A 5,393-nucleotide genomic window follows, 5' to 3' on the forward strand; every position below is an offset into this window, starting at 1 on the left:
ATGGCCAGATAATTATGCATTTTGACATTTTAAACAAAATATCATTTCTTTCAGTTCTTGTACACATGACTTGTTATCTATCAGGCATGAAACTGTAAATCATAATGAGTCTGTTATGCCTTATTTCTCTTTTTAATGAGAACATGTGTTTCTACAAGCAGTCTGGATATTCTGTAGACCACAGAGATCCATCCTGCCAAGTACAGGCAGTGATCAGTGATCCAGGCAGCCAGTGAGAGAGGTCGTCATTTCCAAATAAAATCACCAAGAAAATCAAGCTTTTTGCTGTTTGCTTTTGAAAAATAAAGTCCTTGAAGGAACACAGGATATGACTGAATGAGCAAAGTTAAATTTATATAGAGCCTTTCAAGGAACATACAATGCTTTACAATGAACACGCACAGCTTCTATGTTCAGTCACCCTGCCGGATTTTGTGTTAAATTGTGAGAAAAAGAGTAAAATGTGTTATATCTATGTTAGTGCTCACTGTGCACTCAACAATCAAGACTCTCTACACATCCCTCCTCCCGCTTGTCCACTCACTCCAGGATGTGGGCTTTGTGCTGGTGTGCGAACAGCATCTGCAGGCAGTGGTTAGTGAGCTGACAGTGGCTAAGGTCCAGTTCTGACAGCCCTTCAGAATGTTCCAGAAACAGTGCCAGTGACCTACAGGCCTGCTGGTCCAGCCGGGTCTGACTGAGGATCACCATCTTACCCAGAGCCCGGGAGAGAGCCACAGCGCGTCTCACACACTCCACATCAGTCCCCACACAGAGAAGAGACAGGAACTGGAGCAGCATGGCTTTATTGCTGCTGAACACACTCAACATTCTCCAACATGTAGAGTCACAAAACACTAACACACTCACATAACTACTAACATTAATGCTATTTACACACATTTTGTTTCAAATGATAAAATTCTTTTCCCTTTTCCAGAATGCTTCCCTAGTTTGTGTGGTGTTGAGTCAGTGGCTTACTGAAGGGTGACTGTGTGTAAAATGGGGAAGAGTTGCCCTCACAGCCGTGTAGAGTGAGCTGTGTGTGTGTGTGTGTGAGAGCTCACTCTCTGGATGACCATGGAGACGACTCTGCAGTCCTCAGTGCTCAGAGTCAGTGTGTGTTTCTGTGTGTCTGCTGTGAGGTCCAGAGCAGAGCAGCAGGAGAAATCCAGTCTGTGCTGCAGAGCGAGGAGCAGATCTGTTGCTGCTGCCCCCTGCTGTAGTTCAGAGACACTGTAGCAGTGGAGCAGCCTCAGCAACAGCAGCCTGTCAACACGGAGAAAACAAAACACACACAGACAGTGGCAGGGCAGTTAATTTCAGGTTAATATAAATATTTCACCTAAATTTAATTTTATTCTGAAGTAAATATCCATGGATATTGCTGATTACCTGACAGGAGTCTCAATAAAACCTAAATGATGCTGGCACAAAATGACTTTTGAGGAAACTCATGAAAAACACATAAACGTACATAAACGTTTATATAACACTCCCTAAACAGACCAGTTCTGTGTTAAAATTCTGATTGTGAGAAAAGTTCAAGCCTGAGACGGGAGACGTGTTAGAGCAGTGGCTCAATGCTCTCCAGCTCCGCCTTTGGTATGGAGGTGAAAAGCAGGCTGAGAGAGACTGCTGTGCAGTGCTGGAGGGTGAAGCGCAGGGCAGCACAGTGGACAGAGTCCAGCTCTCTGCTGTTCAGGTTGATGCAGTTCTCTGCTGAATTCAACAAGCTGGACACACAGTGAGCAGAGCCAGTCTGATAGATCTCTCTGATGATGGACAGTACAAAGCTGGAGCTCAGCCTGGGGAGAAGACACACACACACACACACACAAAAACACAGACACACATTTCCAGGTCTCATGCTGTACAGTATAATTAAAGTGTTTGGACTGTTACTAACTGTGTGAACAATCTGAGCCACACAACACATGACTGTATTCTCTCACCTTCTGATCTGAAGTCTGGCCAGTACAGGCAGAAGGTCTCTGGGATTTTGTTACTTAATGTTGGGGATGTGTAGTGGTCCCATGAGCTGGTGGAAGCTCGTCTACTTTGCCGTAACGTCACCCTTTCGCCTTGCTGTCTGGATGCGTACTGTCTGTCAGACTAGCAATTCATCTACACTTCTCACAGATAAAACTGCCACTAATGACGAAGAATAAACATGCTGCATTCAGTGCTCTGAAGCAGAACATAAGTCATGATGAAAAAGCAAAATGTTAACATTACTTATGTTTGTGGTAGTTCCTTAGATATAGTTTGTGATGATAAAATAGTTTTCCATGGAAGTTGCCAGTTTCCAGGTAGAAAGTAGTTAAATCCAACAAAACATTTGTTAAACAGATAGAGAGCAGTAAGAGCTAGTATGCTGAAACTACCTGTTTCAAAAACAGGAAGCTTCCTTATGAAGGAAAGAGGTTCTTACGAACCTCAGCATTTTGACAGCAAGTATTAACCATGGCTATAAAACCATGTGAATAATTCAGTTATGGGATTAATCTAAAAAATAGAACATCAAATCTAATTATTTGGCCAGTACAGGGTTATGCAATATTCCTTCATCTCAGCAAAATGCAATAGCTTGACTTCCTTAACTGATTAATAATTAAAAAATATCTTTCTTGACTATAAGAATATAGCTTACCCATTAGAAAGATTAAACATCCAGTCAGCGTGTATCCTGGCATGTTAATGTAAAAGGCAGCTCCTACTGGATTTGGGGAAAGATTAGTAAAAGATTTCAAGTATCTGCAAAGCAGAAAACTGCCTATTCAACAGGCATGAATGATCTGCTACCGAAGTAGTTGTGTTATTTGCATAGCCTAATTAATATCATTAGATCAAGTTCTATATTACCTATATTGTTATATTAAAATGTTGCTATTGCTTTTTTGCTTCACAATTGTTACACATAATTGCTGCACCTGATACAAGGATAGGAATTTCAATTTATTCATACTGGATATAAGAATCATTAATGGCTGCTGAGTGAAGCACTTTCATTGAAAATTCATCCACCAATTTTTTTTTTTTTTTTTTTTTTTGGAACTAGAAACAGGGCACATCAACCAGGAATACATTCCAGGTCTGTTTTAGAACACTGGCTGTGATTCATTACATTTTGGCAATTGTGAAAAGAAACTGGATGATACTTCTAAAAGTAATTGTGTTTGCAGTTTATTTGCACAGTTACATGAACAACACTGGTAGCATAGTCAACAGGCTTGATGGTTTTCCAGTGCACGACACTGTGATACCAGGGCTGGCCCAAGCCTGTTTGGGGCCTACGCAGAAATCTGAGCTGCCACTGACATAACATAGGTAAAAAACAAATAGAAATAAATACATGGTCTTTGGCACCCTCTTGGCGGCCTTAGCAGGCTCTCATTTTGCTTATACGGCGGGACAATTGTTCTGCTGTTATCCTACCTATTGAGCAGTTTCTGGTGTTTATTTTAGATGGATTTTTGGTTGTATATATTATAATTAGGCTACTGTGGACAATTGTATACCGTATAGCTACAGCACCTGTACTTCACACACATGTAGTAATCGGATCTAGAAAGTTGCCAACCCTATTAAAATATTAGGTTTATAGTATAATATTTGAATTAAACAGACAAAGCATTAATCACAATCATTTGCATGATGATTAAATCTTGAACCAAAAATGTATCAGAGAGCTGTAGTGTTTTTTATAGACACACACCCAATAAAACTGTGCTTGACCATTTCTTGCCCTCTATATCATTCTCTGCAGTTTACTGAGAAAGACCTGACACTGGGTAATGCCATTGTCTATTCGAAGGCCAAAACAACAACAATCTTGGTTATCAAAGACTCACTCCACCCTGACCACAGCCTCTTCTTTTAGAAGCCATGAGAAAACCACCATCGCAGCTTGAGAGCACAAATCTAGCCTCTTAAGAGGTGTTTTGTTTCACAGGCAGATCGATATCTCAATGCGGTCCACATGAAAGCAATTTTCTTTCCCTGAGTGCAAATTGCACTTTTAATGCCTGATATTTCAGCCACTCATTTCTCTCACTACATGACAAAACTCTCGAAACTTTTCTCCAAAAGCACTGAATGTTATTCTAACCATTTATGGCCTTTCTCCATTCATGTACACAAAGTCCAGTATGATTCCAAATGTCATCAAAAGATATATCTGTTTGTAGCTGAACAACTTATACAATGCGATCTTTCTTCTTTGTGTCAAATGAACTTAACAATTGAAACATCCAAAACTGGCTGTGTTTCTTGCCAACATACTGGTGTTTGGACATGTGGGATTACTTGCATGTCGCTTTCAATAACTCAGTTGGTAGAGTAGAAGTTAAAACTTAAAAAAAAAGTCATCCTTAGGCTGTCGGCTCAACTCCAACTCACACAAACTTTATGTTTTAATGCAGAATCTGTCGTTTTATATGAGCATAAAAAGAGGTTTTTCCCTGACCGGGAATCGAACCCGGGCCGCGGCGGTGAAAGCGCCGAATCCTAACCACTAGACAACCAGGGACAAAGCTGCTGAGTTTACATGAGAAGACCATTTTTCAAAGTCTGCACTCCTACTATTCTGACAGTGTTTGGATGCATACTGGACTTGGTATGCATGAGTGGAAAAAGGCCATAAAGCGAGTTATTCATCTTTCTCTTTGTTCTACAAAAAAATGAAGTTTGCAAGAGTCAGGGCTCTTTTTTACCATCTGGGAAAAGAGGGAACGCTGGTGTCACTAACACATGGAAAGAGCTGTTATAGTATTCCCCATTTGTCTCCTTAAAGCTTCTGACATTTTAGCCACTCATTTCTCTCTCTACATGAAAACACTCTAGAAAATGTTCTCCAAAAAATACGGAATGTTATTCTAAGTACTCAGAAAATAGTCTTTTCCTCCCCCTTCTGACGCGTGAACTTATAGACGCCCTTGATTGCACGGTGTCTCTGTAATTGACAGGGGAGAGAGCGTATGCCATTCCCTCTCTCCCTAAGAGTACAGCCAATTATGCTCTTCTAGACTCTCGGCCACAAATGGCTGTGACACCATCAGTTTCAAAGTTAAACACAACTCCTATAGTACCAATAAAAGCTTCACACTCACCTCAGCTGGGACATGGCAGACACTGAAGGAAACTCCTCACTTCACTCTCTTCATCTGACCAGTCATTAAGCTCCACTGGTTTCTTCACTGTTTTGAGTTTCAGCACTTCTAGCACTTGTAATATTAGAATAGAATCCCTTTAGTTACTAAAGGTACACAGAAATGTACACCGGTACATAGAAACTTACTGTATGTAAGAGTGCAATAGTTCAAAGCTGTATTAGTGCAGATAAATACAACTACAGTGCCATTGCAGCTTTTAATGCTGTTTCAGTATCAGGG

General features: G+C 40.7%; 1 non-coding gene across 1 annotated transcript; it reads right to left on the reverse strand.

The window, feature by feature from the left end:
- Positions 1-4,459: 4,459 nt before the first annotated feature.
- trnae-uuc (transfer RNA glutamic acid (anticodon UUC)) lies at positions 4,460-4,531 on the reverse strand. Its single transcript has one exon. It is a non-coding gene; the product is annotated as a tRNA-Glu (tRNA).
- Positions 4,532-5,393: the final 862 nt, after the last annotated feature.

This window comes from Electrophorus electricus, unplaced genomic scaffold, assembly GCF_041902795.1.
Source record: "Electrophorus electricus isolate QZ-2024a unplaced genomic scaffold, ASM4190279v1 Scaffold94, whole genome shotgun sequence".
Lineage (NCBI taxonomy): Eukaryota > Metazoa > Chordata > Actinopteri > Gymnotiformes > Gymnotidae > Electrophorus > Electrophorus electricus.